The sequence below is a fragment of the Thunnus albacares genome, chromosome 16 (assembly GCF_914725855.1).
Source record: "Thunnus albacares chromosome 16, fThuAlb1.1, whole genome shotgun sequence".
In the NCBI taxonomy this organism is placed as follows: Eukaryota; Metazoa; Chordata; class Actinopteri; order Scombriformes; family Scombridae; genus Thunnus; species Thunnus albacares.
The window spans coordinates 18,074,260-18,089,551 of NC_058121.1; the positions used below are offsets into that span (position 1 = coordinate 18,074,260).

Sequence of the window (15,292 nt, forward strand, 5' to 3'; positions counted from 1 at the left end):
ATGTGAGAATCTTTTTAAGATAGACTTGAAAAAATGTGAAACTATCCTTTCATATATGGTAGTGCACTCAATTTTACTGTGTCAACAGATATGCTATTTTACATTGTGTTGGTAGACATCTTTCTTCTCTTTCTAAATTGAAAACTGCTTCAAGTATGAATTGATGATTATTATTAATGTTCAAGCTTTGAAGATTTTGCAAGGTCAACTCTATCAAAATCATTGCATTGTCCTGCAGTAGTAGCACTGTCCTGAAAAATGTATATAAAATTGCAAAATAAATGTCTTAAATTGATTTTGCTTGTGTCTTTGTTTGTTTGAATCTAACCTTTTTATGTTATAGTATTGTTGTGGATTAACAGAAAAAAATTGTGAACAGGTTGAATTTTATAGTATTTTTCAATGTTATTTTAAGTCTAAATTTAAAGTAAATTACTAGCTATTGAGTTGCATTGCTTTTACAATATATACTGCAAATATACAACAGCATACTGCTATATCACAGTAATCTAGTGGACATTTTTACTGTGAAATCACAATTCAATACAGTAACTCTACAGCAGCACATTGTGTGACTATGAAGTCATAGTATACAACTGTCATTTTAGAGCGATCTTGCATGTTTGATTCAAGTTTAAACTTGCCTCTGTTTCCAAAGATGCAGTGTTCAGAAATTAAATTTGGCTGAATTTCAATTTTCAGATCAATCAGCCTTCTTTTTATCATAACAAGTTTACTGGAAACTATTGTGCAAGATTCATTAGTGGAATGAAAGCGGAGCAATTCTGTTGCAGTCTTTCAGAAACAAATTCATGAGCGCATATTGGCTCTGGACGTCTGAGAGATTGTTAGTAAATTGTTTTGCAGATGAAATGGGCAGGTGACAGGAAGCAAAAGAGCATATCACGGGCATACATCACCCTCCTAGAGTACCTTGGTATTGGTCTTCTATCTGATAGGAGCTCTCTCCTTCCACTTCACTGACTGTCCCCACAAGAGGAGAGCTCTCAGCTCCAACTCCAACCACTTTCACATTATGCAAATGATTTCCCCTCAGAAAAGCTCCACGCCTGGTGCCCATCAATTCAGTGAGGCCTCCAGTTTAAATACATGCACCCCCCACCCCCCACTTCCTCCCTCCATACTTCTGAAAAGGTCTATTTCTGATGCATAGCACTAGTGTTCACATTGCTGTGGTAGGGGAATAGAAAGAGCTCTTAACCAATCAATTTATACAACCTCCTTTGAAGAGTATGCTTTTTTCTATGGTGAGGAGTGAAATTATACCAATGTATGTTGAATACCAGCTGTAAAAAGTAAGTTGCACTCATACAGCCATGGGTTGTTTAGAGTTACGGCATTGCCATTCCAAATGCGTACATCACACCAGGGCATATAAATAAACTTCCCCAACACATTTGATTAACTTCTTAGAGGCCCTGGAGGTGTGTGGCCTTAAAACCTCACCATCATTTAATCCTCTCTTCTGCAGAAAATTCCTGGAGTAATACCATCAAAAATATCTTATTCTCTGCATTGCCACTGGCACAGAGTCCATCTGCAAACTCAATACATAGTGAGCAGCATGAAGCTTATTTTTGTATTTCCACTTGAATATGCATTTTGTTTTCACCAATAGTTGATAGAAGGAATCATGCATCTTTCATAGATTAAAGTTAACCTAATATGCTGTTCACCATCTTGTGTTTTAAGCATCAACTCTACAGTCGTTTTAAATGCCGAGTGCCTCGCAAATTCATTCAATCACATTTAGCCAGCTACAGATTTTCCTCATGGGGGAGCTGTTCACTTACTGTCAAACCAGTTTTGCATATGCCCACCCATACCACCTCTAGGCATATAAAGCAGGTGACAACTGCCATGGCTTGAGGCTGAAGCCAATGCAGAGGTACCTTAAAGTGCAATGGCCATTAAATACTGGCTCCAAAAAATCCCTGGCTCCAATGGACTCCCATTCAAAAATCAACTTCTCTCTAGAAATACTAACTCAGCCATTTTTTTCAACAAGTTATTATGGTCTCAATTGCTAAATTTGGACCCTCTAATAAGTATGTTGGTGATCATTTTGGAAATTATTCCTCCATTAATAAGATTTGAAGACGAATAGTAGCTTTGATGTCTGCTGTGTGGGCATTGAATTGACAGTTATGATTGACAGTTGGCTCACCTACTGCTCTCCCCAGTTCAGGGACTCGCACTGAGTTTAACTTGGTTTTACTTGATTATGATTCCTGCCGTCTTAGCACAATTTAGGTAAAGTAGCTTACGTTAGCCTAGGTGTGCATAACTCTATTTTCCCAGTAAGCTAGCAGTTCACTTTCGGCATGAGAATGTATCTTTCACACTTTGGAAATAGAGGGGTATTTTTCCAAAGTGTGAAAGGCGACACTGCATTCCTTATTTGGAAGGTCCTGGGTCCAAACAGAAAAGATGATGCTGACCACAAGCTGGAACCTGGGCTTCAAACTAGCTCCAGTGCAAAATAATGAATGTCACACCTTGCTACGTTCGTCTTTATTTACAGTCTGTGATGGAAAGTAACAGCAACAGTCAGTTAAACCTGCATATGTAGAAATGTGAGGATTTCTGAGTGTTTAATTCTGCTTTATGTTGATATTTCTTCGTTGATATGTCTTTTTCTTCTCTCCTTCTGCAACTCATGCAGCCTCATCGCTTCGTATCCGTCAGTATCCCACTGCTTGCCTGGCCTCCAAACTTTCAGTGTCATGCGTAATGAGTGCACAGGCAGATAGGCAGGTAGGTAGGTTGACAGGCAGATAGCCTGTCCAATCATTTCATTTGGCCTGAATGAAATGATTGGATGGACTTATTACAGGCCTGTGCCAGCCATAGATACTGGATTTTTTTTCTTTTTATTATCAGAGCAATTCATTTATTTGATTGCTGTTGGGATGTACAGAGAATTTCAACAAATATAACAAAAAATGCTTCTAAAATACATTACCTAGCCTAGCTTTGATCGACCTGCAGGCAACCTGCTGTTTTTTGTGTTGAGGTTTTAGATTTAACACTTGTACCTCTTAGCTAAAATAAAATTCCCAATGAAAATGGATCATCACTGTTACAGTAAACTCCAATTTATATCAAATACAGATGTCAAGTATGTTTATATCAACTCGGACCTTAGACAGTAATAGTCATTCTGCGTTTTTCATATTCTTTTTCATCCCACATCCCTTTTTTCTCTTGTAGATAAACATAATCTCTATAGCACCCTCTTCCCTTTCCAAAGTAACCAGGAGACAGGTCACTCAGAGTAGTATGAACTATGTACTTGTGTCACATTTTTGGTTTGTGTATTTCTCTTATTTTGGTGTAAAATTAACTTTTATTTTTGGTGTAAGAATTCTGTTTATTCATTTTAAATGTATTGGTGTTGTATCCTATCCAGGCCAGTAGAGGGCAGTAGCAGAGCATTTGTAACTTAGGGATTACCTTTGCACAGGGACTGCTAGCTTTTCGTCATTCTGCCAAGAAAGTCCGGTCTGATAACAACAAACACTTCTCTCACATCATTTCTCCTGTTTGATGTTACAGCCCGCTGAACGTTAGAAAAATAAATAGTAATGATGTTAGGTAAAAGTCTCAGTAGTAAAACATCACTTTTATGTGCTTGTAAACGCTTTAAATGCATGAGTAAACTGTAGTGTAGCCCACACTAATGACAGTAGAAGGCTAGCATGACGCTAACGCTAATATCGCGACAGATGGTACAGTTTTTCTGTAGTGAATTCCCGCTTCTGTCCCTGCTTTTGGCACTGTAAGAAGCTCCTGTTTTTTATATGCTATTGTAATGTGTTATATATGTTATTGCAATGTGTTGAAATATGGTTGTTTGTTAGGGTTCTCTCAGGCAACAGTCAGTATATGTCTCTCTTTGTAATTATTTCATGCTAAAAATGGTAGCGATAAATTAAAGAAGTGTTGATATATGTGTAGATTACTGATGATGATAAAATGCTATGCACAATAGGTTATCATCCCTGAAAGAAGTATGACTGAAGTTAGAAGTCAGTTTTCATTGCATACATGTTTTAAGGTGTTCATGTGAACTTATTTGGTATGAAGATACATGAATTGAACAGAGTATATTTCTCTTAGTGGTAGAATAGTGGTTTGATCTGTGAAAATGGAGATATAAGACATGGATATGGAATATGTTGCTAATAAATTCTTCTGAGAGCATCCTCTCTGACAACAATAACAAATGCTTCTCTCTCATCATTTCTCCTGTTGAACAAGACATTTGTCTGGTTGCTTTCCCTGCCATCCAGGACCTGCAACATTCTCTTAACAGTATTCAACAGAACACATGCTGTATGCCCCAATTATGTTTCGTAAGACCTCAAAAACCTGCTGTACACTCACAAAAATAGCCTCCTTTAATAAGAACTGCAGTGGTAATAGCTGTAATTGCCTACAGGTATAACAAGAATCTAAATTACAGCACCCATGTTGTTGTGCATGGCAGGTCTAAACTGCTGCTGCCGTTACTTTCGTTGTCAAGTTACACGTTGTAGCAGTTTGACAGTCTATTAAAACCTAACCACATACAAAGGATACAAGAGTTTCCTTGTGCAAGAACCTTCACCAGACACCTTTTACCAAAATGCCCCACACCAAATATTCATACAAAACTCAAATACACACAGGAACACACAAGATTTAGGATTCCAGATCAGAACAGTCGAGTCTATGCTCAATTCTCTTCTCTCCAAATAACGTCAACCAAAATAATGAAACAATAATGAAAAAAAATTCAGTTATCTCTTTAAAATAGTTGGGTGTAAGCAAATCAAATAAACAATTTTTAGAGTTTTTCCATTGGCACTTTTGGCTGCAACATGCTGCACTAATTTGCGTTTCCATTACCAGTTTTACCACGCCAAGTTATGCCTGTGATGGACCATCTCCAGAGTTGGGCCAAAGTGTGCCTGACCCGCCTCCAAGTGGGTTGCGGTGACATCTCTCCAACCCGTGACAACTCCCCTTTTCCCCGCTTCTCCCCCTCAAACAGCTGTGTTGTGCAGTGAGACTCAACTCATGTCTGTGCCGGAGACCAGAGAGAAAGATGTTCTTAAGTCTCTGTGTGTTCAGCTCTCAGTACTTTTGTAGAAACTGAATCTCTGTGGTTTGAAATTGGGTTTTTCTCCTGTGTTTCTGTTTGTACTTTCAGATAACTGCTTTATTTTACCGTTTCCTCGTGTTCAGCCGTGTCGGAGCCGTTTTAAGTTACTGCAGATGAAAACTTTTCTTGCTCCTGCTGCTTCACATTTCACACAGTTTTCCACTGACAAACTAATGGGGGACTTTTATTGTGAAGAACTTACGAAATTAAATGTGTTTATCCACCTTTTACAGCCCTGACTTTGACCACTAGTCACAGCCGTGATGTATACAACCCGCTGCTTTTTGACTCAAGACATGCGCATCATCAGTGTTACAAACCTGGCTCCGGCTTGTAACAAAGGAGAGAATCCACACTGAATAATGGTGCAAAAATGATATTTAACTAAACATAACTCATACGGGAATGTTTGTATCAGTGGTGTAAGGTGGATGCCAAATTGCTGGCATCTACTTGTAACTGGAACGGATCACCCAGACGGGGAGCTGCCAGGACAGGTACAGATGAAATCAGACTTTACATTTTCAAAGGCACATTGACAGTGAAGGGACCAGTCAAACTTGACCTTTGAACTCAACAGGTTAGGAAGAGGTGCAACTACTGTGGAGAAGTTTTTGCAAAACTCTCGATAGTACCCTACCATACCTAGAAAACGCCTAAGTTCTTTCTTAGTGGTAGGAGGTGGAAACTGATCAATAGCAAGAACTTTTGCTCTAACTGGCCAAACCTGACCCTGACCAACCACCTTCCCCAAATAGGTGACAGTGCCCTGGGCAAACTCGCATTTAGCTAGATTTACAGTGAGGCTGGCCCATGCCAAATGGTCAAACAGAGCTCTGATGCAATCTACATGCTCTTCCCAAGACTCACTATAGATGACAACATCATCCAAATAGACTGCACATCCCTCTAACCCTGCCACTACCTTATTCATTAATCGTTGAAAGGTAGCTGGTGCATTTCGCAACCCAAATGGCATTACCTTGTAGGAATACAGGCCTGAGGGTGTTATGAATGCTGCAATGTCTCGAGCCTGTTTGGACAGGGGCACCTGCCAGTAACCCTTCAAAAGGTCAAACTTGCTTACAAATTCCGCTGTGCCCACCTGATCAACACAATCCTCCATACGGGGAAGTGGATGGGAGTCTGGCTTGGTGACATTATTTACTTGGCGAAAATCTGTACACGGTCTAACAGTTTGGTCTGGCTAGCTCACTAGCACACATGGGGATGCCCAACTAGGGTTCTGCAATGTTGTGTTCCAGCATATATTTCACCTCTGACTCCAACTGCCTCTGGTGAATTGGTTCAGCATCCCCCACATCAATGTCATGTTCTATAAGATGGGTTTGAGAAGGAGTGTCTGAAAACAAAGAAGGAAATTACAAAATCAAGTTAGACAATTCTTCCTTCCTAGCATCAGGCAAAAGACACAACAACCTGTCCAGGTCACTCAATGACTGAATTTTTGAGTCGACCTTGCATAATACAGTCATCTGTGGAATTTACTGGTTCTTCATCACCTTCCTCCACCAAACATGGAGAGGACACTGCACCCCTGACTAGGGATTTCAATTTCAAAATGTTCTGCCACTTAACAACTGATCCTTAGTACAGGCATCCAAGAGCCCCTCACTTGGATTCCACACAAATTCCTCCACAGCAGACATGATCACACCAATACCAGTAGCTCAAACCACACTGACCGGTAACACCAATACTCAAAGCACCACACCCAAAAAATTGCCTGAGACACTGCCTACAAAAGTCTAGACCCCAAACTTAGCATGACAGCCAGCCTGAACCTAAATCCACACTAAGCTGAAACCACCTACACCCTTTAACTATGTGTGGAACTCTCCCCAATACTACTGCTTGCTTTAGGCCACAGCTACCAATATACACAAACAAATAACCACAATCACTCTACTCACCATAGTAGATCCCTAAAGATTTCCATGAATCTCTAGCTGTATACCAAGCACTAGCAACCATCAAATACTATACCAGATCTTTTGATTCTGAAAGAGCCCCCATTTGTTACAAACCTGGCTCCGGCTTGTAACAAAGGAGAGAGTCCACACTGAATAATGGTGCAAAAATGATATTTATTTAACTAAACATAACTCATACAGGAATGTTTGTATCAGTGGTGTAAGGTGGGTGTATGGATACATGAAATGTTGAGTGCAAAAGTAAAGAAACAAGTTCAGAACAACTTAATCTAATGTGCAAACCATGTGGATGTGGGTACTGCTGTTCCGCAGAAAAAAAGAGAGAAACACCTGGGCCAGCAGCCTTTTATATCCTTTGGGCCACTCCCTCCTCAGGTACACCCGATCAACTGAAAGACCTCTTACCCTCCCACTCCTGGAAGAAAAACATCAAAAGTAACTGGAGAGAACTAGAGGCAAATAAAGAAAGAGGGAAAGAGAGAGAAAGAAAGCAAGAGAGAGGGAGAAAACAAGTGAGGGCTGTCACATCAGTTAAAGACAAACCTTAAAGAAGGTAGCCCTATTGTAATTGAGATGCAAATCCCTGCAGTGTTGGGCTGACACACCAAGTCAAAGTGGATCAAGCCAACTCAAGCCAAGCCAGCAGATGTGTATAGAAAAGGCCTATTGGGCCCTGTTTACACCTGGTATTAACATCCGTCTCGGGTGATCCGATCACAAGTGGACAGTTCTAAATACAGGTGTAAACACACCCAAGACGAATTGAGGACAGATTGAGAGCCGTTCACTCGGACCACATTTGGAGGTGGTCTGGGCCGTGGATGGCCACATTCTTTTAGTAGTGTAAATGCAATGCATCCTGGGCCACATCGAAGGACTGATGACGTCAACTGACGTCCTCTATTTTCCGGCTAGGCACAGGACCCTCCGTCCAAAGCTGTTCAACTTTTTTAATAACAGGATAAACAATATTTAAACAATATTTAAAAATATAATATTATTTTGGTTTTCACGTGAATTAAAAATGTAATCCACCTCCCATTTTTTTCCTGTTTTTCCCATTCCCCTAACCGGTTTTCCTCTTCAAATTGACAATTAGAATAGAAATGAAACCATTAATTTTTCGCTTGTCTGTCTAAAAAATATTTCAGAAGATAAAAGTTGCTGGATAATTTCCTTTGTCCTGTCAAGGTGATAACTACAGTTTTCAGTTTTGCTGCACTGCTCAACATAATGAGCTCAGGATTTATCAGGAGGACGGCTGCTTTACTCCAAACAGTATGAACCGGACTGTGCGTGTAACAGCTGACCTATTGGATGTGTAGAAGAACACAGAACATTAATTAACATTAGATCCTGACCGGCCCTGTCAGCGTGTCGGTAAATTATCAATGAAGTTATGCTGCTGTGTCTGGTGCGTAAATGCGCAAATTGTGTCTGGTCTAGTCTTCCTGCTAGTTAATAACAAACGAGTTCGGTCTTTGAAAACGGAGATGATGTCCGTGGAGAAGTGAAATCCGATCACAAGTGGTCACTCAGGACGCATGTGGAGACACATGTTAATGCCAGGTGTAAACAGACGTACTTGTAGCTGTCCACTTGTGATCGGATCACCTGAGACGCACGTTAATACCAGGTGTAAACAGGGCTTTTGAATAGCTGTGGTCTCTAGATGGCAAGAACAGCAATAATGGTTGATGCTTTTTTGATGGGACTTCGGGAGGATTGACAGCTATTCCAGGGATAGGCTGAGAGGCGCCAATGGACCAGCCTCATGGGATGGAGTCCACGCATTATCATTTGTGGTGAGTATAGTGGGTTCAGCCTTATCAGCATGGATGAATGAATGTCACTTTTAAAGTGCTACATCATCACAAGGTGCAGGTTAGACTGGAAGTGTAGGTTTCAGACCCATTGGACTGGCTTAGTATAATTTCAGGTGCTTTGCATCAGTGACTCTGTGTGTCCTCATTAAAGGCCCTTCACAAAAAGCCCTTTCACTTAATCTGGTTGATTAAAAATGATGTTCCCAAAATCTAGAAAAAATGACCAAAGGTACTACCAAAGGTAACAGAATTCTGCAGATGCCCACACAGTCCTGAGAAGAGGACTAATCAAAATAATTGAAAACACCTGTGTGGGTGACCATAGGTGTGTAGAGGCTAATATATTGGGTGGTTGTGTGACACTCAAACAATTTATCCACCATTTTACAGTCGCAACGGTAGCAAAGGAGTAAGCCAAAAGTGTTTTTGTAATTACTCTCACTGCCAGAGGGGGGAGACACCTGCACTCCAAGTTTAAGATTTTATTATGGGGTTTGCGGGCATGTGAGTATCACACTGTTTGAGAGTTGTCATTTCATACTGAACTGGCAGCAAACTTTCATTTTTATGTCCCCCCCACCCTTTGAACTTGTCACATCAGCTGGCATTTAATCAATACAACTTGACAGCTCTCTTTTCCCATGCTCAAAATCGTGTGAAGTCTCTCATCCATCAAAAAAGTGGACACCGCACTAAGTCAACCTGACCACAGGTCAATTCATAAGCTTAACAATCCCTAGTACATCCTGCTCAGAACTGCTGATCCCTACACTAACATTACTTTCTCCACATATGTGATCTCACGCAAGCTGTCACTAGCAGTGGTTGTGTTCACATTTACTTCTTTTCAGAACGACTGCAAGGATTTTATCCCATTGCAGACAAGGAGATTATCCCTCCAGGTTTATAAAACAAACACACTGCAGATGAAGAGGAGGAATGCCTCTTGATGAGCGAGAGGCCCATGCTATTTCCTTGTGATTCACCAAAGATTAGTGTGATTACAGTGTGACAGCTGTGTAATTACATGGGAAGACCCAACAAGAGAGTAGGTGACATGTTTGAACAGCTGCAAGCAGTGACATTGTCCCTCTGTCACTTTACTGAGTATCATTCCTGGAGTGTACACATGATTCTGCTTTAATTTGTTTCTGACCAACATTTGATTGAAAGTTCATGTGTTACAAAAGTGGGGTATGTGGGTAGATGTGGTGGTGGGGCTTATAGGAGATGTAAGGTCTTTAAGTTGGTACACCCCATCACAGATGTTAGTAGGGCTGGGCGATATGGCCAAAAATGTTATCACGATAAAAAAATTTCATATCAGTCGATATCGATAATTATCACAATAAATCTCAAATCATGATTCCTTTCCAGTTTAAAGGCTGACTTGAGTGAAAGTTGAAGAAACCAGACAGTTAATTGTGGTTTTAAACTGTTCTTTATGGTCAGAACATGACAAACACTGGCCAAACAGCAGAAGATTTCACAAATCTGAGGTAGATCATTCAAAATAATTATAATGATAAACTCTTTTTTGAACATCAAAATATGCATGAGTAAAATTAATTCCTTTTTCAGTCCCTTTTCCTCAACAAAATAAATATGGAAAATGAATGAAAACAACCACAATACATATATATCTCTATATCAGAAATCACTTCTGCTCAGATGAAGTTGTGGCCTGTTTTGCTGTGGTAAACGTATTGTTTCATTTCCAGTTACCAGCATTTCTGTGTTAACTGGTGGCATTTTTGCTGCTCTCAACCCAGTTAATTTTGTTATATTCTACTGTGGCTAATTACTTGCTGTACATTTAAACGTACACTAGCTCTGCTCAAGCACTCTTAGCTCTCATAGCTCTCTCCATCTTTCAGCGACTTTCTTGCTAATCCTGTCGACAGGAGGAGCCGAGGATCGAACCACCAACCCTCTGTTCAGCTCCCTCCTGCTCTCTGTGATCACTGATAACTGTTTTTAACACAGCCAAACTCACTATTCAGCTGTTCTCATTTTCATACACCCACCTCTATAGCCTCTTTGATAGCTCAGTTGGCAGAGTGGAGGAATTTAGAGGAATAACAACAGACATCCTTAGGTTGCTGGTTCAAATCCAGCTTGAGGGAGGTATTGTTTTAGAGCAACTATGGCTCAGAAGTTAGACCACGTAACCAAGCAACTGCAGGGTTGGTGGTTCAATCCCTGGTCTCTCCTGCCGATATTCCAAAGAGGCTGAAAACCAAATTGCTCTTGATTTTTAGGTAAGTGCCTGCCATGGTAGCTCACTGCCATGAGTGTGTGAATGAGAGGCAAGTTTTAAGGGGTTTTGGGAAAAAGTGCTACTGTATATAAATGCTTGCAGACAGAAAATTTAAAGCTTAAAATAAGGATTTAATCCCAGGTCATACATGTTACCTGTTAAGCCGGATAATTGTAATTCCTGCACAGTCAAATTCAATATTTAGTTGTTCTCATTTCCATACGTCAGCTTCTGCAGCCCCTTCGATAGCTCAGTTGGTAGAGCGGAGGACTGTAGAGGAATAACAATAGACATCCTTAGGTCGCTGGTTCAAATCCGGCTCGAAGGAGGCGTTCTTTTAGAGCAACTATGGCTCAGAAGGTGGACCACATCACCAAGCAACTGCAGGCTTGGCGGTTCAATCCCTGGTTCCTCCTGTCGGCATTCCAAAGTGTCCCTCACCAAAGAGACTGAGCCGTTAACTGCTCCCGATCGTTAGGCCAGTGCCTTCCACACTACCATTAGTGTGTGAATGAGAGGCAAATTTGAAGGGTTTTTGGGAAAAAGTGCTACTGTATATAAATGCCTTTCTCTCTCCCTCTCACTCTCCTGCTCTCTCTTACTTGGTGTGTCTTATGTTTAGCTATTCCTCTGCCTCCTTTAGTAGCTCCTGTGATGGCTCCTCTCTCTCCCTCTCAGTTTAATTATATTGAACATTAATCGAACATTTGTTATATTTCTATCGAGGAAAATTATGTTGAGATAATTATTATCGTCTTATCACCCAGCCCTAGGTGTTAGTAGCAGTTAATATCAGTGGCTCACAAATTACCTGAATCTATAACTATGTCATTCACATGGGTTACATGTCTGTTTACATATGGCACATTCCTTTTTATTGGTTTGCTGTTGTGCAGATATAGATTTTAAATAAGGCCGCACAAAAATCAAGCAAAAAAGTGATGAAATGTGAAACGATACAAGGTGAAAGCAGACTGCTCACTTCAGCTCTGCCAATAAAGCAACGCAGGTCCTCCCTCAGTCTACCTCCCTCCTTAAGTTATGAATATGATTATTTCTGTTTTTGGTTATTTTTGCGATTATTTTCACATGAAACGAGGTGTCTAAATAAGAATGAATTGAAATGGAAAGCAATCTTGACTGCAATATGATACATTAATGATTCACTGAATTTTTGAATTGCTTCGGCTAAATTTCCCCAGTTTCTTCCTATCGCTCGCCCTCTGCATGTCAAGCAGAAGACGCTGACGGCAGCCCACCTCTCTCGGCGTAGCGCTCTGATTTTTATTTAACACAGTCACGCTTACGAAGGCATCCCTTTAGATTTACAGGCGCTGATGCAGAAAGTAACAAACAATGGCAGTAAACAAGGAAATAAAATATCTGAATTGCTCGGTGAAAGTGAGATGTGTAAACCTGATACTCATCCATGAACTCATTTTCAGGATCATGGTGTGCTCTTTTTAGCAATACCTTTTTCTCATTTCTTCCTTATATCAGGCACAGGATCTCAAAGCACAATTACCCTCGTAATCAGTCTCTGGAACAAATTTTCTTTGTTTCTTTTGTTATGGTTTAAAGATGATCATAACCCCACGGTGAAAATAATTTGTCAAGAGTTAATTAGTTGAAGAAATAATTAGTTCCTCAAGTATGTTTAAGGTGGTGAGAATTTAAATGCTACCTGACAGAAACGGAGACCTGGGCTGCATTTATCCAAAAACATCTGCTGCTTCTTAAATTTAAGGAGTGCTTACAAAAGCATCTTAACTAGTGACAAAGATGATGTTGTAATGCCTGCAACAACTAGCAGAATATACAGCAGTATAGCAGACTAAAACAGAACCCATGACCACCTAAAGAGTTAAGAGCTGTACATTCTGCTAGTTTTCTGCTTTGCGTTGTTGAAGTGGCATTTTTCCAAAGCTGTGAGGTCTCTCCGCCTGCGGCTGTTTGGCATTTTGGTGACTCACCATTTCTCGAAGTACAGGAGAGGCTCAGCAGAGAGTTCATCGTTGGCAGTTCTCTACAATTTTGGTGTCAATATTCACCACATTTTTGCGGCGTGTGCTGCCAGCCTGCCTTGTCAAGGTCAACATATCAGCACGTGTGCTGTTCCTGTCCTCCTGTGCTATTTTCATCACTTTAACTGATGGAAATGTGCTCACACCAGAACCCTTAAAAATTACACAAACCCTTGTCATCTATATTTGAGCTTGTCGGTTTAATTTTCACTATACATTCATCATCCGGAAGACACATCTAAATGCACAGTAAAAATACAATTTTATAGCAATCATGGCAATAATACCAGGAAGGCAGAGTAAAGAGTCATGTCTGTTCTTATCAGCATCTCTCATCCACTTCCTATCAGCTCATCAACTCCCTGTACAGCTGTCTGAAGGTGACAGGTATGTTTTCTATCCACAGTTTCTAATTTGAGTGACACACATTGTCAAGGCGTAGTTATGCATGCCAGAGCCGCTGTGGTTAACTTGATTAAATCATGCACAGCAGCACCTGGCTGCTGCAGAACAAAGACACCAACATCTGTGCTTTTATGCACATTAAACCAGTCACTTATGTCTCTGTATTCTACACAGCCTGCTGATGTACGTGTCAGAGACTGCGGAGACACCCTCAGGACACACGGTTAACTCAGCTCCATGAAAAGTCAAAACAATTAAAACTTCTGTTGTGTTTACATCAGCTCTCTTAATGCAACCATACATCCCTACCGATCACCTCTCTGTAGCTTTAGAGTGTTTCCAGGACAACAGTTGCAAGTGTTTGTCTGCCTGTTTGGAGTTAGATCTATATGGTTTTGATGAACAACTGTGTGTAAAATGTTGTGAAAATTTATTAAGTTATTACAATACACACTAAAGGTTACGGTTAGTCAAAAAGTAACATAGATGGTTGCTGGCTACATTAGCTATTTTGAGTGGCAACAGTCCCATAAATGGTGACGTGATTAGTTACGCTACATGCGCACCTGCTGCAGTTTACAGGACTGTCGTGACTCCAGGTGGCTAGCTGTCTCTGGCTATCCTGTAGTGACTTTAACGGTCACATCTACGAGAGGGACAGACTGAAAATTAATCTGCACACCGGTCTGTGCTCTCGGTTTGTGTTTGTTGATGTTGTATCATCTTTGGTTACAAGAGTTGAAGCACTGGGAGTCGACTGAACAGCCTGTGGATTCTGCTTAGTTTCTCTCTACCTGCCGGGTAGCTAACACGAGCTAGCAGTCAGCTGGTATCAGGCTGATATCTTGTCTAGAAACACAAAAAGCAATAGATCAATTAGTGAGCAAACTTTTCTGCTCTGTCTGTGCTGAAACAGATCTAAGAACAACATGATGTGATGTTGGTGTGGCAACTTGGAATAAATTTGTGGAAAGTCAATAGCATTATTAAGATTTAGATTGTTCTTGCGAGGTTGTTGTATGCGACACCGTAAAGCTTTAAAAAGACAGTTGTTTTGTCAGTAATGACATTTTTGTTGCTGGTAGATGGACACAACCAAACTTGTTTGAATGTAGCCTTAATAAATGTGCAAGTAAAACAAAGACTACCTGTATTTATATTTTCATTAGCCTGATTACACTGCAATGCCATTAAGATCTGCAAATGGGTTTTTTTTAATGTAAAATAGGGAACATATTACAATACTTGGTAGCTTTCTTGACTTTTAATATATCCAGAAATGTGAATTCAAATTAAAAAAAGATGTCATCTGCCCTTGGTGGAATATTGTGCTGACATATGTATATTTGGGATTCTGCATATTTGCATGTGCGACCCAGAATGTCCTGGATCATCCAAGGAGAGGCTGATCTGGACTCCTCACTGCTGTAAAAGCATGTGTGGCTGTTTTTCCCACTGTTTGTCCAAAGTTAACATTTTTCTCACTTGGTTCAAACCATCTGTTTTTATTTATCACATGAAATGCAACTGACTTCTCAGCTTGTATCTGGCACGTTAGAGACTGTGATCATTTTGTGCCCGCAATCCGTCTGGCCAAGTAGTGACAAGCACCATGTCTAAATATCCGCTGTCTGTTTTTGTGTTTATTTGTG

General features: G+C 40.4%; 1 long non-coding RNA gene and 1 other non-coding gene across 8 annotated transcripts in view; both read left to right on the forward strand.

The window, feature by feature from the left end:
• LOC122965595 overlaps positions 1-15,292 on the forward strand; it is a 43,555-nt gene that overhangs the window by 15,598 nt on the left and 12,665 nt on the right. For 5 of the 7 annotated variants that reach the window (XR_006398265.1, XR_006398264.1, XR_006398266.1 and 2 more), the window contains one exon: positions 2,687-4,217. The exons of 1 other annotated variant lie outside the window; for it this stretch is intronic. This is a non-coding gene — a long non-coding RNA (uncharacterized LOC122965595). Of the gene's footprint in view, positions 1-2,686; positions 4,218-15,292 lie in introns of those variants that run through there. One more of the 7 variants, XR_006398270.1, reaches the window with a different exon arrangement.
• On the forward strand, positions 11,451-11,539 carry trnay-gua. Its single transcript is given in 2 exon segments — positions 11,451-11,487; positions 11,504-11,539. It is a non-coding gene; the product is annotated as a tRNA-Tyr (tRNA).